Source organism: Gorilla gorilla, chromosome 6 (assembly GCF_029281585.2).
Source record: "Gorilla gorilla gorilla isolate KB3781 chromosome 6, NHGRI_mGorGor1-v2.1_pri, whole genome shotgun sequence".
Lineage (NCBI taxonomy): Eukaryota > Metazoa > Chordata > Mammalia > Primates > Hominidae > Gorilla > Gorilla gorilla.
The window spans coordinates 42,759,676-42,780,688 of record NC_073230.2 but is presented as its reverse complement, the minus strand read 5'-3'; the positions used below and the strand labels follow the sequence as shown (position 1 = coordinate 42,780,688).

The following is a 21,013-nucleotide window of genomic DNA, read 5'->3' as shown; positions in this document are numbered from 1 at the left end:
AAAGGCCCACCATAAATACACAAACTTGCAATAGATTGATTATTGCCTTGTAGGCTTTCTTTTAAAAAATAGAAATAAACTTACTGATGTCAATAAATATCAATACTGAATAGTTTCCCATTTTAGGATGCACCAATACCTATTTAGATAAAAATATTCTGACATCTTTGTTTCTGATGTGTCTGCCATTAAAAATTGCACAGTGGGCCAGGTGCGGTGGCTCACGCCTGTAATTCCAGCACTTTGAGAGGCAGAGGTGGATGGATCACGAGGTCAGGAGTTCAGGACCAGACTGGCCAAGATGGTGAAACCCAGTCTCAGTTCACCAGATGACTCCCAGCCTTCAATAAAGTCTGAATGACACAATGGACTTTGGGGACTTGGGGGAAAGAGTGGGAAGGGGGTGAGGGATAAGAGATTACAAATTGGGTACAGTGTATACAGCTCAGGTGATAGGGGCACGAAAATCTCACAGATAACCACTAAAGAACTTACTCATGTAACCAAGCACCACCTGTTCCCCCAGAAACCTATGGAAATAAAAATAAAATAAAATAATAAAATAAATAAAAAGAAAGTATGCACGCTTCTAACCTTCCAACATTATTATACAATTCAAAATGTATGTTATACAAATTCAATAAACTTGCTTTAATGTCAAAAAAAAAAAAGTCTGCATTCCGGCCTACAAGAAGGGGGTGGGGAGAGTCCAAGTGCTGTGCAAACAGTGCCTTTTTCAAAATACCTGACTGGGAAATGCCCACGTTACTTCCACTAACATCTGATTGGCCCAGATGTAGTCGTGTGGACACACCTAGCTACAAGGAAGCTGGAAAATGTAGTCTTTGGCAGGGCAGCCATTTGTAAGCAAAAACTCCAGGTGTTCTATTATCACATGGAATAAGAGGAAAAGGATACTAGAAGAAAGTTCACCATCTATGCCACAATATTTTTTTGCCTACTTTTCTATAGAGTTTTTGTCTTGCATTTGTTAATAAGGAGTTCTTTATGATTTACATACTAATATTTTGAAGGTTGTGTGCATACAAATATCATCACGTTTCTAATTCCCTATATAAATAAAATATCATTCATTATATTCATGGTATCATTATAACAATATTTTAATTTAACACATTTTCAAGATTTATCAAACTTTTTATAGTTTCTGCTAACTGTATTTTATTTAAGAAATTCTTTTCTGTACCTGTATTAATATTTTTTCTTCATTTTTCCCTCAATGTTTTACTTTTCATGTTTAGATCTCTAATTCATTTGGAATTTATTTTTGTGTATTCTTTTTTTTTTTTTCTTTTGAGATGGAGTATTGCTCTGTTGCCCAGGCTGGAGTGCAGTGGCGTGATCTCAGCTCACTGCAAGCTCTGCCTCCCAGGTTCACACCATTCTCCTGCCTCAGCCTCCTGAGAAGCTGGGACTACAGGCGACCGCCACCATGCCCGGCTAATTGTTTTGTATTTTTAGTAGAGATGGGGTTTCACCATGTTAGCCAGGATAGTCTCCATCTCCTGACCCCGTGATCTGCCCACCTCAGCCTCCCAAGGTGCTGGGATTACAGGCATTTTTGTGTATTCTTTAAGATAAAGATCCAAGTTCTATTGGTACAGATAATCAACTGGCCTGGCACATTCAATAAACAGAAAACCCTTTCCCCAGTGACTGGTGATGCCATATCTTTCACAGGCAATGCTTCCATGCATTTGTGGGGGTCTGTTTATAGCTCTCTAGTGTCATCCCTACCAATGCCACATTGTCTTTATTATGAGAGCTTTATAATAAGCCTTGATCACTCTTTAGGGAAAATTTCCACACTTTCTTCTTCAGAAGTGCCTGGCAATTCTAGGCCATTCTTTTTTCCATGTTACTTTTAGGATCAACTGGCATGTCACGGGAAAAATGTGTGGGTTTTTTACTTGTGATTTCATTGAATTCATAGACGAACTTGAGGAGAATTTACATCTTTATGAGATTTATTAATATTCTCTCTGTCCATGAAAATGGTATACCTCTTTATCTATTTATCTTCCATGTCATCCAGTACCATTTTATATTTTCTTCATAGATGATTTTCATGTCTTTTGTTAGATATACTTCTAGTCAACTTATAGTTTTGTGGGTATAAAGCCTATTTCTAGTCTATTTTCTAATTTGTTGTTTCATGTAAACATGGATACTGCTGATCGTTGTATATTGATCTTGCATCAATTGATCTTATTAAGATCTTAAAAGTGCTAATAGTTTATAATCCTCTTGGGTTTTCTGTTTAATCTATGAATAGTAGTAATTTACCTCTTCCTACTGTTTTTTATATCTAAAATTTTTCCTTTGTTCTATTGCATTGGTGAGAAAATCCAGTATAATGTGGAACAGAATAGGTAACAACAGGCCTCCTTGTTTTTGCTGACTTTAATACAAATATGCCTACAGTTTCACCATCAAGTATAATATTTGCCCTTGGTTTGTGACAGGTTAAGGAAGTTCTCTTGAATTTATGGCTTGCTAAGGATTTCATATCATAAATAGCTGTGAAATTTTATTACATTCTTTTTCTGTATTTACAGGGGAAATTATATGATTTTCTTCCATTACTCCATGAATTTTTGTTAAACCATATTTACATTCCTGAGATATTTTAAATTCATTACTCAATTTAATTTACTAATATTTTATGTAGAATTTTTTTCATATATGTTCATCATGATATCATTCTAAAATTATTTATTGGTATTTTCTTTGTTCAGTGTTGTTAAGAAGACTATAAAATTAGTTGTCTATTTCCCCCTTTGCTTTAAATTATCAGTTTGTATACCAGTCCCACCATCTGATGTTCTTTTTGCCAAGGAGACTTTTATCTATTAATTATTCATGATGTATCCAGATTTGCTATTTCTTTGTCAATTTCATGTCTATTTTTCTAGAAAACTGAGTACTTCATTTCATTTTCTCTTAAGATTTTTAAAGTCTCTACTCTCTGTAGTTATGGCCTCTTTTTCATTTTTTACATCTGCATAGTTGTCCACTTATTGTTTAAGCCTATTTGAGTTGGCTATTCTATAACTCAAAATTAAAGGCATTCTGATTGACAGAGACAAAGACACAGGGAAATGTGGTGTACGTTCATACCATAGCAGTGAACTCACGACCTGTCTTCCACACCACCATGACGTCTTCATGTTCTCCTCTGCTCCTCACCTCTTGTCCTTCAGGACTCGACCAAGCTGATGCCTCCTCCAAGAAGCCTTCCCCAACCAACCCCACCCAACTGAGCCCGGATGTTTTTCTTTTGCTTCCCTCCATAACACCACTTATCAGTCTGAATGGAAATGATCTGTCTCTCCTATTAACTTGGGCACTCATCCAGAGCAAGGAAACCATATTCATCGTTCATCCCCAGAGGCAGGCAAGTGCCTTGCACATAACAAGTGCTCAACAAATACTTTCTCAACAAAGCTGTAAATGGAGCAGTGTGGTGCGTGTCAGGAAGAGTAGACCAAGGCCAGGCCTGGAGAGAGGACTTTGCCCAGAACATAACATTCTCAAGCTATAAAAAGATAGCAGCCATAAAAGTACATGCACAGGGGGCTGCATGTGTAAAACCAAAGAGCTCACCCCCTTGGGTAGGCAGCTTGCCTTCTGCCTGTCTGTTGCCTGTTCCTCTGTGTCAGCCTTATTTATACTGGGGACATGGCAGGGTGCCTCCTGGCCAGGAGCCCCTGGCTGGCAAGCTGGGGCGGCCACTGCTTACTCCAGTTTCTGTCTTCATCCACTCCCCTCCACTTCTCCACCCACCCTCACCCCTGCCATGAGGCAGAGAAATCATGGCAACCATGGAGGATGCTGGGCTTTGGAGCCAAATAGTCTTCAGTGAAGTCTTGCTTCTGCCCCTTCCAGGCCACGCACTCCTGGGCAATTTGCTTCTCCTCTCTGCACCTCAGCTTCTCTCTTCCCCATCCTCAGTCCCAAGATTCTAACTTTTGAGCATGCAAGAAGCTGTATGAACTCATTTCTGAGTCCCACTGTAGTCAGCAACTGTATATTCGGCAGTGGGATATGGGCCTTTGTCATTCAGGTCCAATTATCCTTTCTGCTCCTCACATCTCCCTCCACAATCTTATCTGCTATTCGATCTCCCCCTCCCCCCATTTTTTCTTAAATTCTCTTTTTACTAGGCGGAGGAGGCTCCTGGTTAGGAAAAGCCCAGAAGCAATTTAATGGTACACTTAATCCTTTTGTTGTTGTCTAGCCCTTGGAGGGCAGAAAGCCAGGTGCTCCCATTGCTCCTCCTGGGTAACTCAATTAAAGGAATTAAAAGGCTTCGGTTACATTACTAATTTTGAAGCTGTGTGCTTCTCACTCAATAAGGACCCAGGAGAGCTTCCAATGCAGATGTTCTGCAGACACTCTACCCCAGACAGTCACATGGCAGATCATCCCTAGAACCCCTCGCCTATTTGCTTAGCATGGAGCAAGACTCTCACACAACTCTCCCACTCATGTGACATTCACAACAACCCTGTGACTTGGGAAAGACAGATTTCTTTATGTTTCAGGTGCTTCCCCAAGGCACCAAGGACACCAAGCACCTTTGCTTATGGGGCACACCTAACTGAGGGTAGCACACAGATAGGGAGGAGCTGTCTCATTTTACAAAACTGCTGGTGACCAAAGTGAATGGTCAGTACCCCAGGGTTAGGGGTACTGGGGGGCTCAGGGCCCCAGGGTCAGTAGGAGCCTGATGTGCAGAGTTGGCAGGATTGTGGCTGTAGATGGCACTGGAGGCATCAATGGATTTGAAGCTTCACTGGTGGTGAAAAGGCAGTGCTATGACAAACGAGGGGACAGCCAGCTCTGAGAAACAGCCTGCCAGACCACAGGGGCCTGGATCTGTAGCCTTGGCAGCCAATGTAAGAGCTTCATCCCCAAGCAGTCTGCATAGGATGGTTTATGTTTGGTCTCAAAAGGCCCCCAAATCAAAGTGGCTTAAAACAATACAGATGTTCTTGTGAGTCAGTAGGGAGCTGGGATGGGGCAGGGGAATGCTTTGCCCCATATAGTGGTCACTCAGAGACCCAGGCTGATGCAATTTCCATCTTCTCGTGCTGCCCTCTCTACATGAGGCCCAGGACTCACAGTCTCAGCCGAGGAGAGAGCATGTAGAATTGTGCACCTGCTCTTAAATGCCTCCACCAGGAAGCAGCACATAACCTCTCATTTCATCGGCCAAAACAAGTCAAACGGCCGTGTGTTATGTTACATTATGGTGGAGGCCAGAGTGTAATCCTCTCATATGCCTGAAAGGAAGGGCAGGCTGGATATATTGTTCTTAACTGCCACCATAGTACTACTTGGATGAGCTTGGGCCACCTTGCTGGAAGATCCCTTTTGAATGGGACAAAGATGGTACACTCATCACAAGTTTTCTTTATAAGCTTGGCACACAGCCCACCTGATGGGGCCTGACCACAGCTACAGATACCTCTGCCCACACAGAGCTCTTTAAGCTTTTGGGGGCCAGCCCTCTGCCATGCTGTTTTAGTCTTGTGTAGGAGAAAGAGCTGAGAAACAAGCCATGTGACATTTCTCCCGACCTGTGTTCCTGAGCAAGGCATTTCCTGTTCTGTTCTTTTTCAATACTTCCGATTATTTCCAGGAGGAAAATTGTAGACTGGGGCCACTAGATCTCCTGTGTCTTTCTAACACTTATTAACCTCTCTTTGTAACAAGGAAGAAAAAGATCTGTATCTCAAATATAGGTAATCCTATTTTTTTCTTATAATATTCATTTTCATCAACACCATCTATTTGAAACAAGACATATTAGTTTTCAATCTACTTTTTGATGTGTTTCTTTTGAAATACAGTTATTTAAACTTTCAAAAACAGTTAGCTCACAGAAAGCTTTAAGAAAATCATAGTACTTGTTGAATGAGAGTTGGCCCAAGAATGTGAAGGTGTTAAGAAATGACTGAGGTTTGGCAGAGAGGCATCTAGTAACACCTCGTTTTTCCAGTGAGAAAACCACGGCAGAGCAGGATTTGAACTCAGGCAGTCTGGGTCCCAAGTCTGTCTTCTGGATGTTTAACCAGTACTTGCCAGCAGTGTAACCTTAAGCACAAATGATGTGAAGCATATGGGCCTCAGTTTTATCATCTGGAAAATGGGGATAATAATTGTGCTTATCTCAGAGGGTTTATGTGAAGATTAAATGGGTTCAAATATGCACAACTCTTAGAATAGCGCTGATAACTTGATACTGATTATTTCTGTTATTACTGTTTCCACTGTCAGTCTCCACCTCAAGTGCACTTCTCTCCAGCTGCTTTCCTTTTGCAAATCAGGCCTGGGACTGAAGCTCACTAAAAGGAGGCAGTTAAGTCTTGTGGTTTATTCTGTTTTTATTTATTGGAGCAAATGTTTTCCTTGAAAATTAAGTAATTGAGTTAGCGATCACCAAACTAGGCCAAACTGGGTCTGGCCTTTCCTGCCATCAGTGACTTCAAAAGCAGTTGTTGCTTAAAAACAGGCAATGTAGCTATTGGCCCCCTCTTCACTCCCCAATTCTCTCAATTCATTTCTTTGTTCAGTAATCTATTCAGGTGGGAGTGGCTGACTGCCTGGCTGCAGCAGCTCCTCTCTATTAATCTGGGGGAGCTGGAGGCAAGCGGGAGGATGAAGTACAACAAGCTAATTGCTGAGTCAGACATGTGATATCCCAGACCCTAGAGCAGCCCACGCAGGAGCAGAGACAGATACTGGAGCTGGTGATGAGGAGCATGTCAATCACAAGAGGATTGGCAATCCACAAGAACAGCTCACAGGCTGGCCTCCCTCATCCTCTCCTAGGACTCCAGGCTGAGATCAGGCACAGTCTTTTAGGGGCCCAGCCTTCCACTGTTTTCTGCAAAAAATCGTGTAATGGCTAAAGGGCCTGGACTCCTGAGTCACAAAGTGTGGGGTTGAGTTCTGGCTCATTAGCTGCACAAGTCTTAACAAATGACCAAATCTTCCTGAGTCCCTGTTTCTTCATCTATAAAATGAGGATACTAATATCTACCTTGAAGATTTGCTGTAGAAATAAAATGAGATCACTAATGCAAACTAGTCAGTAGAAAACAGCCTCTGATCCCATTTTATGCTGCTTTGTGTTCATGAGTGTAAGGCTATGAGAAATTGCAATAGGTTAATGAAACAACTATTCTTCCATCCACTTTCCTCTTGGTCAAACACTCCTGCCCAAACCAAATTATGACCCTTTCTTTCCCCTCACAGATTGCTTTTGTTTTCCCTTTTTGAGTGCTTTTTTTTTTTCGTTTTATAATATTGGTGCCCTTAAAATGGCAGTGCTGCTGTCACCTTAAGGGAATGATAAATAATTGATTACTAGATCAATCTTTGTTGCACTTCTTTCCATTATTTTTAGTGCACACACAAGCAGGGTTTCATCTGGCTAGTCTATGACCACATGTCAAACTTTTTTGTTAAACAGTAAATCCGTGGGATATGAGTAAATGCTATTCATACAGAATCCAGAGTCTATGTACAAGCAAATTTGGAAAACATCCTGTTGAGCAAAGTTTAAAAAATTTCCTTTAGGGCCCTTCCAAGCCTTTACTATGCTGATGTGTAAAAGAACAGGATAGGATTCAGTGTTTCCCAAACTTGTTTGCCTGTAGAACTCTTTCTGCCAGGTTGGAACACTTGGAAGGGCTGGTGCCTTGTCAAGCTTCTCAAACTTCACTGTGCACATGGATCCTAGGGCGTCTCGTTTAAATGCAGATGCAGATTTGGGAGCTCTGGGATTGGGCTGGACACTCTGTATTTGTGCCAAGCGCTCATGGGATGCTGATGCTACTAATCTGAAGACACACTTGGAGACTTAAGACCCTAAGGGGCTATCACATGGCACAGACGTTTGGGGAAATTCTCTTTACTGGGAAACAGCAGAAGAATCTAGTCTCAAATCAAAATATGTTTGGGGCAGTGGAAAGAATACTTACCAGGAGTTGGAACATCCAATTCTAGATGAAACAGAAGAACTGGCCCCAGCTGGGTGAACTTGGATAGGTCATTTCTCTTCTTCAGATCTCGGTTCCCTCATCTGTAAACATGAGTAGGAGATGCTGCACTCGTAATAGTAGCTAGCCCCATAGAGCTGCTGTGAAGATGAAATGAAATTTTGTGAACCAGCACTTAGCAGAGTCTCCAGCAGTAGGCCAGCACTGGTTAGAATGTTAAGCCACCTTCACACTGAAGCTAAAACTTTGTGTTGGAATCACACTTATGGTTGCCACAACCCTCTTAGTTTTCCACAAAATACATGGCTCAGCCATGTTGACCCAGACTTACCTGCCTTCCCTGCCATCCATTGCCTAGATCGGGTTGAGCAGATGTAGGTTGTTCCATGTACTGACAGACTGTCAGAGGCTGCCCAGAGCCCTGTGCTGAGAAGGATGCTGTCAGGGCTCTATGGGAAAGAGCTCCTTGACCGATTAGCCATGTCTGCTATGGGTGTTGAGAGGAAGAGCATATGCCACCCACTCTTGCTCCCCTGGCCCAGCTCCCCACTTTGCTTATAATCACACAACTTTTATAAAATGATGGCAGCCTCCCTCCTCATGCTCAGCCCACACTTAAAATCTCCTCTTTCTTCAGGGCACAAAGCCAACAGGTAGCCATGCAAGCAGCTATTGACCCCACGCTGCCCTGCCTTCCCCACATTTAAGTCTGGTCGGTGGGCTCAGGCCTATGTTCTAGGACCAAAAGGGGCGACTCTCCTGTAGGGAGGCTTTAAGAGGTTCCCTGAGCCTTAGGTTTTTGCTAATCTCACAGATGTCTCATTGTTCCCAAACTGGCCTTATCACCATTCTCTATTTTACTGGGGTTGAAAGGATCTTCAGGCCACTTCAAACATGGGTAAAGCCATCGATGCCATGCTCAGTGACCTCTGTCTTCAACTGCTTCTGCCCCAGCCCATATTGCTCTAGTTCCAAAGGCTCCCACTTCAGTCTAGGCAACTTACCCCTGCATCCAGAGAAGTGGTGCTGCATCCTCTTCCTCAGACCAGAAGCCTCTGCATCATCATGGATTCTTTCCTCTCCCTTGCCAACTCATGTCTGGCAAACCCACATCCCGTTGCACAATGTTTGGAAACAACAGGCACCCACAAGGCTAATGTACCTCACATCACCATTCTCAGATTCATAGAGGTGAGCCTGGGTGCCTGTGAACTGCCCCCGTCCCTCCTCCTGGGACCTGATTGATTGGCTCAGGGGTCAGCCTGAACCCCAGTTGGACCATGCAGCATCCCTTCCATGGGAGTGAGAGAGAAGGCTATACAAACTCAAGAGCTGTCATGGCCTTGCTTCCACCCCCGACCTCTCCACTCCCCACACCCCACCTTCCCCGCCCCCTAGGCACATGGGGAGGCAGAGGAAGCCAATCTGTAGATAAAAAGGAGAATGCAGAAGGTGAAGAAAAGAAAGGAAAGAGGAGAGACAGAGAGCTCTGGCAGTAATGCTCCTCTGCCCAGGGTTCTGTCAAACACCACTGTGCCTTAGTGATAAAGCCCCCGTTCTGCTTAAATCAGTATATGGGTATTTCTGATTTAAGCAACTACAAAAATTCTAACCACAGGGTCCCCCAACTCTATCATAGTGATATGGCTCAATCTGAGAGTTTGTTTCCTTCTCAACTGGCCCCATCCAGGATACGACCCTTCACACTTAGATGGTTGCAGTAGTCATCTAGTCATCTGATTTGTCACTTTTATAAGATTATTGTTTTTCTAAAATTAATACAAAGGAAATAAACATGAAACATGGATGTATTTTTCCTACTCAAAGACAGTCCCAATTCCCCATAGTTACATTCTTAACTCGTTTGCTCACTATTCGAAGTTCTTGTAGATTTCAAAAACATGATGAATAGTCACTACTCTTAAAGTAACAAAGAAGGTGATACAGCAGATGCTGCAAACTGGCTCATTCAATGCTCATTTCAGCCCCTTCTAGCACCTTCCAATCCCGAACAGGCTGGAAAGTCAAAGACTGCATTTCCCAGCTTCTAGGGTTCTGGGTGCATTTAGTTTCCACCGATCAGTACATATATGAGGATGATAAGGAACTGAGTCAGATAGAGGGAGAGAGGCAAGGAGCACGTTTCCTCTCCTGCATTCAGAAAGAAAAAGAATGACGGTTCTGGAAGTTCTCTCAGAGAAGTAAGGAAACCCTTAGCCCATATCTTCTCCCTTCTCATTGGCCCACATTAGACCATGTAACCATAACTGCATCCATTGCTGGGGTGAGTGGATGATATTATGTCGATTAGTGTAGGCCTGAGGCAGAGGTGTCCCCGCTCCTAGAGCCAAGAGTGGGGACATTTCCCTCACCACACATGTGAGGCGTATGGAAGAGGTGGACACTGAGATAAAATCCCAGATGATGACAAATAAAATAAAAATGTTGGAATGGGAAATACAAAGACTACTTCTTCTCTGCTATAGTCTAGGTCCCTCCAGGGCAAGAATCTAGTCCAGTAGTTCTTCCAAAATGCCCTCAGTAATCATTCATGCACACATTTCTATTTCCACTGGGCTTAAAGTGACATTGGCTAGCAGGTATCTGTCACTTTGTTTTCCTCTTTAGTTCAAATTGCCTCTCATCTGTGGGGGCTATGAAAAGTGGACAGGGGCAATCTATGAAAGTGTTAATTAGAACCCAAGTTTGTGAATTCCTTTTGGTGAGTAAAGCATCATCCATATTTTCTAAGTTGGTGACAGTCTTGGAGTTGCTGTCTTCAGTGGAGTTAATGTTGCAAGCATATCTTATTATGATGCCAGCCATGTGCCCTCACTGGAAAATAGAAGTGAATAGCCTCCAGCAGCCCCTACCCTGGGTAAGCTTATACTTTGATGAGGAAGAGAGTCATTTACCAAATAAACACATGTCATTACTTATATGCTAATTACAAGTGATCTGAGTGCCAGAAAGGAAAAGCATGGTCACTGGAAACACCTTATGCCTCAGTCCTTCCCTGTGAATATCACACTTCACTTCCTTGGCCCAGCTGCCCCCAACACATAGCTACCTTGGGCATCATTTCTGAGGCTGCATGGCCAAAGCCATAAATCTGTGCCCTTGTTTAGCGTGGCATGTCCTCTCCCTCTAATCCAATCTCCCCTCTGTGTGTTCTCGGTGCTCGCTGATTCGGTTTGACAGCTATTTAATAAACCGATCTGCTTGCCTTTGACATGAGGCAGAAGTAGTGGGTGTTGAAGAGCTGCGAGGCCCTCGTGGACAAGGAAGCCCTTTCCCACTCAACACTCTTCCAGCTCAGTACAGATAAATTGTGGAGAACTGGAAATTAACCCAAGCTATCTTCTTTTCTTAAGAAAAAAAAATCACTGGAGACCCAAGAAGCAAAGCAAGTACCATAAGTGAAAGAGATGGCAGAAGAAATCACATTTCCTGGCTCTCAGGGCAGGGGTGAACCCAGATCAGGAGCCTGGGAGCCTTCCTTCAATCTAGCTTTTATCACTTCAAAGCAGAAGGTCTTAAAGGAATGCCCTTTATGATGGATTCTGTCTTTAAAAACATGAAAGAAAAGGCATATTTTCTTAAGCCCAGTTGCTGGAAGCCAAGCAATTTCTCCGAGGTGCTTGGGCTGCAAATCTCCGTAATCAGGATGCAGTTCAGTGTGGCAGAAACAGCACTGGTTCCACAATCAGCAAACCATACTGGGATTCTGGCTGCCTCTCACAAGCTTTATGACTTTGGGTCATTTTTCTCAGCTCTCTGACCCTCAGTTTCCTTCTTTATAAAATGGGCATGCCATTCACCTCACAGGGTGGTCATTAGGATTAGATGAGAAGGCATACGGGAACATTCGTGGTACATAGTAGGTGCTCAAAGAATGGTAGCTAATTTTATTGTTTATTGATAGTACTTAAAAAAAAAAGCACATCTGCTACCCATTCCATCTCCAAGTAACTATGTATCCCTGTTTTTTATTGGCGTATCATACAGAATATATTTACTTGCATTGCACTTGCATTGGTGGAGCCCAGGATCTATTTACTCTATGTTTTCAGCTTTGATCTTAGGGTGTAATATCATTTCTCACATTCTAATATCTCTTTAAACAAAAAATGGAAGATGTACAAGCCAGGTCTGGGTTATTTTTGAATAGGAAGTTTAGACCATTGGCTTAAGAGTATGCAATCTCCCCTGAGAGTGGATATGTCTATCTGGCTGGGCCAGTCAGAGCAGATGTGGTTTCAAGACTAAATCTAGGTGTGTTCAACAGCTAAGACTGAGAAGAGCCAAGGGGTTTGAGTCCAAGCTGTTCTTCATGGACCAACAACGGTTCAAGGTAGAAAGTGAAGTTTGGGTGGCAAAATCCAGGAGCAATGGTTATGCCAACTACCAAGTATGACAATTCCAATTACATGTTCAGGAACTGGGAAAATGATACTGGGTGGTTCCAGGAGGCCAGTGAGCCTGCGGCAAGCTGGACTAGGTTCAGGGCTCCAATTATTATCTGTTCCTCATACACTCTAATTCTAAAAGGTAGGCCATGGTTGCTTTGGAGGCTCCTGGGCATCAATGTCAACTCCCTAGGTCAAGACCTTATGTTATCCAACAATTTCTGAAATACCTATATATATTCTTCTTTCTTCATTGCATGGTTATCTGTAGCCAAAAGGAAGGACTGGAAAAATTCCTACTGAGTGACTGGGAGAATTACTACCGAGTGACTGGGAAAATTGCTGCTGAGTATGCATGCTGTGGCTTTGCAGAATTGTTCCTTCAAGGGACTTGGCCTATACTTCGGTCAATGGTTTCCATGTCTGAGAACAGCCAGGAATCTTGAATTTTCACTGGGGCTGCTGTCCACAGGCATCTGACCATTCATCCTTGTCTTCTTTTGATTGCACATATTAAGCAATGCTTTTGTTTGTTGCCCAACTCTCTCAGCCCTAGGAGTACAAAATTCTGTCAACCACCTTCATCTCTCCGTTGGTCTGTCCTCAAGGCCACCACTCTGCCTTTGCTGCTTATTGTAATAATTGTGCCCACATTGCTTCTGACAGTTAAGCGCTGCCACCTGCCCCCTACGATTTTGGGATCCAGCCATCCCCATTGCTCTCAGGAGCTCAGTTTCGTATTCACATCTCCCGTTGGTAGCCCTAGTCTATGAAGACAGTCACCGCTGAGCTGCATGACAATTTTAGCACATTCTTTGGGCCCTCCTCCCAAACTTGGTCAGTTGGTAAGTTTCCTGGCCTTATGAAATATACCTGTTCTAGCATACCCAATTCTTCTAGGCTTTTGATTCTTTCCTCCCTATCTGCCACAGCAGTTCTGCAGGTGCTCCTTCACTTAGTGGAGGCCATCACTTTTCTCAAGCTTCCAATAGCCATCCTAGCAACCCATTAGCCTGACTTCGGGATCCTTGCCAAGGAGTTAAATCCTAGGTACTGGAGAGTTCCCCATACCAATACACTCTTCTTTTTTTTTGTTTGTTTGTTTTTTTTTTTTGTTTTTGTTTTTTTTTTTTTTTTGGTAACTAAAGCTGCCCAAGCAGCCAATTTTATTGATAGTACATTACAAACAATCTAACACAATGATGTTTTTACAGAAAGCCAGTATCTGAATAACCTTCCATCATTCAAATTGTATTTTGTAAGTTTAAAACGCTTTTAGTTTCTAACCTATTATTTACATCAAAAAGCTTTCAAAAAGTTAGAGCATAACTGTTAAGACATAGGATTTTGTTCATTTTCTCAGTGGAGAGTACAGAGTACAGCTGACATTCTAGTGGGTCTTTGGAAGTACAGTAATCCTGCAAACATTTAAACTCCAATTCACAAACATGAATCACCGGAAATCCTTTGATAGTCATACCCAACAATATAGGTAGTCTTTATCCTTTCATTAACACTGAGGGAAAAAAACAGTTGCTGTTCAACTACAACAACATAAATCTAGAAACAAAATGAAACCTGTTCTAAATGTTTCTGTTTTTATAACAAGGTGAACACTACAGGTGCTTTGGGGTTCCTTTTCTGCTATCAGTAAATGTTTGACAATTTCCAAAAGAGCACCAAGAACTATATACTACCATGAACAGAATCCCTTGAAGTAGATTCACTTATAGTCTTTCTCCAAGCATTAAAATGCCCTATAAGGTAAAATAAAACACTGCTATAATCTAGGCAAAAATTAAAGGTTGAATCATTTCACATAAGATAAAAATAATTACTAAAGAAATAAAGTTCACAAATCTACTTGGTTATCACATTTACTCTAAAGTCCGGTTTTTTCATTGACCATAATATATTTAGTGAAACATTTCCTCAGTTTTTGTCTACCAGCAAAAGGTCTCAAAATAATCTGCTTAACATAACTCAGCATAAATATCTTCACCTTTTTCCGACTAAAACTTACTCCCAAACAAATTGCTTTAAGACTATGACCAATACACTCCTCTTTATCCAACTTTATTTCCTCCTCTTTTGATCCTGCACATGCAGGGACCCATCAGTACATACTAGCTAGATCCTAGCTTTAACACTTGTTATTGGTCTTATTGCCAGTAAGTAAGTGGGATGGTGTGAGAGGCAGTGAGATCCTCAGTGAGGACAAACATTGTTTTGTAATTATTTCACTTGTGCTTTTTGCATGTTCTTCAAGCAAGGGGAGGGCTACTATTTTCTAACAGGTAAGAGTGAGCCACTTACACCAAGTGGGTTCAGGGTTATTTAGGCACTCAAGATTTTCATAGCAGATATTTCACACCCAATTATCAGGGTCTCCTTCCTTCTGAAACAGAGTTCTGGCCTTTGGGAGGGAGACCTGCTAGGCTGAGAAGTCAAACTTCTCTTAAACCCACTGCTTATGAACTGGTGATTAATCATCCTGAGCTGGTTATAGTCCTCAAAGAATCCACCCATGCAGCAATGGCCACTTGGTGCCACAGTCTTTGTGGTTACAACTTTTCTCGTTCCACTCAAGTTCACCAACTAACGTATTCCCATCCACTGATGTCCTAACCACATCCACTGGCAGTACAGGTTGTAACCATCACACCACGCAGTCTGCTAAGGACCATTCATGCTCCACATCCCACTAAAAATGGGATCTCGTTGACAGCCCTAGCTGTTTATCCAGCTTTAAAATCCCATTTTAAATTTCACGTTCTAGGACCAATTGTAGTTCCATCTTCTAGAAACAAATGCTGAAGTGGAAAATTATGTGCAGAAAGTTTACTGGTATATACTCTCAATAATAAACCTGTAAATAAATGAAGAAAGCTGGATTGGAAAGAGGGAGAAGCTAATCCACAATGAAGCTGCAGCGAAGGCTTAAGCTAATTCTATGGGGAGCTTTGGAGAAGGAATGGCTCTTCAGAGTGTCTTAAAGTGAGGCAAGCAGGGCAGGTCTAGGAATCTCTGCACTGGACAGTCATTTGTTATGGCTCAGCCCTTGCAAGGGAAATGTCTGGGCAAGGCAGTTCCCTGTGACCAGGGGCAATGCTCAGTCGGAAATGCAGGTGTGGGTTATCCTAGCAGCTAGGGAATGGGCATGTCGGCCTTGAAGAGGGCAGCTGAGCAGAGCACCACAGTATCCACTTCATCATGTAACCAATATCTCACTTAAGATATAACACATTTCTGTCACCCTAGAAAGTTTCTCAGACCATTTGTCATCAACCTCCAGCCACTCAACCTTCCCCCTCCCCACCACCAAGAGAAAACCACTGTTCTGATTCTATCACCATAGATGAGTTTTGCAAGTTCTTCAACTTCATATAAATGAAATCACAAAGAAAGTAATCTTTTGTATTTGGGACATATCTTTTTTAGATTTAATCAAACTTTTGTGAATGTCAGTTTTTGAAATGGTTAGTAATATTCCATTATACAATGCACCACAAACTGTTTATCTATTTACCTGTTGATTGACATGTTAGTTATTTTCAGTTTCTTGCTAGTAAGAATAAAACTGTCATAAACTGTCTTGAACAAATCTTTGTATGAACAAATGCCTTCATTTCTTTCAGATAAATATCTAGGAATGAATTTGTGGCTCATGGAGAACATGTGTTCTCATTTTTGTTGTTGTTTTATTTTGAGTCACTTTAAACAAAGTGACTATTTTAAAAAAATATTAAATGTATTATATACCCTCTATATAATAGACCAATAAACTATTTTATTGAGGTATAGTTGACATGCAACAAATGGCTCATATTTAAAATGAGCATTTTCGTCATCCTCTCAAAGTTCCCTGTATTCTTTGTAATCACTCCCGTGTATATCCCCATCCCCATCCCCCAAGCAACCACTGATCTGTTTTCCCTTACTATAGTTTGGATTTTCTAGAGTCTTAAATAAATGGAATCATATAATATGTACTCTTTTGGGGGGATGTTTGTCTTTTTCACTCAACATAATTGTTCTGAGATTCATCGATGTTGTTGTATGTATCAATAGTTCCTTCCTTGGGAATGTGGTGTTTTTTTTGTTTGTTTGTTTTTTGACAGAGTTTTGCTCTTTTGCCCAGGCTGGAGTGCAATGGCGTGATCTCAGCTCACTGCAATCTCCATCTCCCAGGTTCAAGTGATTCTCCTGCTTCAGCCTCCCAAGTAGCTGGAACTATAGGCACCCACCACCACGCCCAGCTAATTTTTGTATTTTTAGTAGAGACAGGGTTTCACCATGCTGGGCAGGCTGGTCTCGAACTCCTGACCTCAGGTGATCCACCCACCACGGCCTCCCAGGGAATGTGTATTCTTAACAGTTAAAGAACTGATCAACAGTCATCCAAAGTAGTTGTCCCCTTTTGCCCTCCCACCAGCAATATATGAGAGCTCAATTTTTCCACATCCAGTCGATATACTTTTGGTATTGCCAGTCTTTGTAATTATAGCCATCTTAGTGATTGTAAAGTGATAACACACTGTAATTTCTCATTTGTATTTTCCTGATGAATAATGAGCAGTTTGCACGTGTTCCTAGACCATTTGTGTGTTTGGAAAATGTCTACTCAAGTCTTTAGCTTTTTTATTGTATTGTTTGTCTTTTTATTATGATTTGTAGGTGTTCTCAATACACAAGCATACCTCAGAGATAGTGGGTTTGGTTCCAGATCACCACAATAAAGCAAATATCATAATAAAGCAAGTCACACAAATTTCTTGGTTTTCCAGTGCATATAAAAGTTACGTTTACATTGTAGTCTACTAAGTGTACAACAGCATTCTCTAACAAAACAATTTACATACCTTAATTTAAAAATACCTTATTGCTAAGAAAAGTTAACAATCATCTGAGGCTTCAGTTAGTTGTAATCTTTTTTATTTTTGCTTTTATTATTTTAAATTGACATGAAATAATTGTACATACTTATAGGGTACAGTGTGGTATTTTAGTACATATATACAATGTATTATGATCAATCGAGTAATTAGCTTACCAATCACCTCAAAAATTTGAGTCATAATTTTTCTGCTGGTGGAAGGTCTTGCCTCAATATTGATAGCTACTGACTGATCAACTGACTGTGGCAACTTCTGAAAATAAGACAATAAAGTTTGCTGCATTGATTTACTCTCCCGTTCATGAAAAATTTCTCTGTAACATGAGATGCTGTTTGGTAGCACTTTACCCAGAGTAGAACTTCCATCTAAACTACAGTTAATCCTTTCAAAGCCTGCTGCTGCCTTACCAACTTAGTTTTGCATTTTAAATTCTTTCTTGTCATTTTAACAATGTTCACAGAATCTTCATCAGGAATGGATTCCACATCAAGAAACTACTTTATTTGCTCATCTGTAAGAAGCAGCTCCTCATCCATTCAAGTTTTATCCTGGGACTGCAGCAATTCAGTCACATCTTCAGGCTCCATTTCTAGTTCTAGTTCTCTCGCTAGTTCCACATCTGCAGTTCCTTCCTCCATTTAAGTCTTGATCCCCTCAAAATCATCCATGAAGGCTGGAATCAACTTCTTCCAAACTCCTGTTAATGTTTGTGATAGTTAATATTAGGTGTCAACTTGATTGGATTGAAGGATGCCTAGATAGCTGGTAAGGTATTGTTTCTGGGTGTGTCTGTGAGGGTGTTGACAGAGGAGACTGACATTTGAGTCAGTGGACTGCGAGAGGAAGACCCACCCTCAATGTGGGTGGGCCCCATCCAATCAGCTGCCATTGCAGCTAGAACAAAACAGGCAGAAGGTGGGATGAGCTGGCTTGGTGAGTTCTGGCTTTCATCTTTCTCCCATGCTGGATGCCTCTTCCCATTCCTCCTGTCCTTGGACATCAGACTCCAGGTTCTTTGGCCTTTGGACTCTTGGACTTACACGAGTGGTTTGCTGGGGGCTGTCAAACCTTCAGCCACAGACTGAAGGCTGCACTGTTGGCTTCCCTGCTTTTGAGGCTTTGGGACTCAGACTGAGACACTACTGGCTTCTCTCTTCCCCAGCTTGCAGATGACCTATCATGGGCCTTCACTTTGCGATCGTGTGACCTAACTCTCCTTAATAAGCTCCCTTTTATATATACATATATCCTATCAGTTCTATCCCTCTGGAGAACCCTGACTAATACGATGTTGATATTTTGACCTCTTCCCCATGAATCACAAATATTCATGAATCACAAATGTTCTTAATGGCATCTAGAATGGTCAATCTTTTCCAGAAGGTTTTCAATTTACTTTGCCCAGATCCATCAGAAGAAATCACTCTCTATGGCAATTATAGCCTTACAAAATGTATTTCTTAAATAATAAAACTTGAAAGTCAAAATATTTCCTTGGTCCATGGGTTCATTGGTTGCAGATGAATGTTGTGTTAGCAGGTGTGAAAACAACCTTAAAGTCCTTGTACATCTCCGTCAGAATTCTTGGGTGGCCAAGTACATTGTCAATGAGCAGTAAGATTTTGAAAAGAATCTTTTTTTCTGTACCATAGGTTTCAACAGTGGGCCTAAAATATTCAATAAACTATGAAGAGATGTGCTGTGAACAGATGTGCTGTCATCCAGACTTTGCTATGCCATTTCTGGAGCCCAGACACAACAGACTTAGCATCATTCTTAAGGGCTCTAGGATTTTCAGCATGATAAATGAGCATCGGCTTGAACTTAAAATCACCAGCTGCATTAGCTTCTAACAGGAGAGTCAGCCTGTCCTTTGCAGCTTTGAAGCCAGGCAATGACTTCTCCTTTCTAGCTATGAAAGTCCTAGCTGGCATCTTCTTCTAATATAAAGCTGTTTTGTCTATAGCAAGAACCTGTTGTTTAGTGTATTTATCTTCATCAATGATCTTAGCTAGATCTTCTGGATAACTTGTTACAAATTCTACATTAGTACTTGCTGCTTCATCTTGCACTTTTATGTAACAGAGATGGCTCCTTTCCTTAAACCTCAGGAACCAATCAACTTCTGCTAGCTTCCAACTTCAGCAGGTTCCTCACCTGTCTCAGCCTTCATAGAAGTGATGAGAGTTAGGGCCTTGCTCTGGATCAGGCTTTGGCTAAAGGGAATGTTGTGGCTGGTTTGATCTGCTATCCAAATCACTCAAATGTTCTCTATGTCAGCAATAAGGCTGTTTCACTTCCTTTTCATGTATTCACTAGAGTAGCACTTTTAATTTCCTTCAATAGCTTTTCCTTTGTATTCAGAACTTGGCTAACTGTTTGGCACAGGAGGCCTAGCTTTGAGCCTATCTTGGCTTTTGAGATGCCTTTCTTCCCAAGTTTAACCTTTTCTAGCTTTTGATTGAAAGTGAGAGACGTGCAACTCTTCACTTGAACACTTAGAGGCCATTGTAGAGTTATTAATTGACCTAATTTCAATATTTTGTGTCTCAGGCAATAGAGAGGTCAGAAGAGAGGGAGGGAGAGAGAGAGAGAGAGAGAGAGAGAGAGAGATGGGGAAACATCTGGTTGGTGGAGAAGTCAAAACACACACAACATTTATCAATTAAGTTTGCCATCTTATATGGGCACAGTTTGTGGCACCCCAAGGCAATTAGAATGGTGACATCAAACATGATTGATCACATAGCACCAAACAGATATAATAATAACAATAACAATGAAGAAGTGTGAGATACTGCAAGAATTACCAAAATATGACAGAGACGCAAAATGAGCACATGCTGTTGGAAGCATGGTGCCAACAGACTTGCTCGATTCAGGGTTGCCAGAAACTTTCAATTTGTAAAAATCACAATATCTGTGAAAGGCAATACAGCAAAGTGCACTAAAACAAGGTATGCCTGTATTCTGGATGCAAGTCCTTTATTAAGCATACACATTGGGATATTCCTCTCAGTCTTTGGCTTTAATTTCATGTTTTCAATGGTGTCTTTCAATGAGCAAAATCTTTTAATTTTGATAAAGTCCAAATTATTATTTTTATTCTTTTATGGTTAGTGTTTTAGTGACCTTTTTGTGGAATCCCTGCTCATCCCCAGGTTGTGCAAGTATTCTTTATTTTCTTCCAGAAGCTTTATTGAATTAGCTTTTAAGTCAAGTCACTCTTAATGCCACATATGGCTATTCAAACATAAGAAATCTTTGGTAAAAGTGACCAACCAGTGGCGTACAGAAAATGCGAAGGAGGTAGCAATGGGCAGGGGGCTTGAGGACCACAAAAGCAATGGGGTACCCAGCCCAGACAATCAAAGTCTCCCGATGCCAGGGAAACGTCCTCCTCTCTGGCTGTAAACTTGAAGCTGCTCTTCTCCATTAGAGCCAGGAAGGCCAGCTTTGCCTTTTAAAAAGGGGACCTGCAAATGGAATTCACACAGTGCCATGACCCTTGATGTGCAGTGTGGCAGGCTGTGGCCCGATTTACTTCCACAAGCACAGCGCACATTCACAGCTGAGAGCTTTCCTCTCCTGCCCTTTCACACCCGCCGCTTCCAGCAAGGCCTCAGCCTCCTCTCCCTGACAATGTTTTGATATGTTGGGCTGAGCCCCTACA

General features: G+C 41.7%; 1 long non-coding RNA gene across 1 annotated transcript in view; it reads right to left on the bottom strand.

Moving 5' to 3' along the window:
* LOC109027664 (uncharacterized) overlaps window positions 1-21,013 on the bottom strand; it is a 63,635-nt gene that overhangs the window by 16,051 nt on the left and 26,571 nt on the right. The window contains exon 2 of the long non-coding RNA XR_002006693.2: window positions 8,016-8,116. This is a non-coding gene — a long non-coding RNA (uncharacterized lncRNA). The remainder of the gene's footprint in view (window positions 1-8,015; window positions 8,117-21,013) is intronic.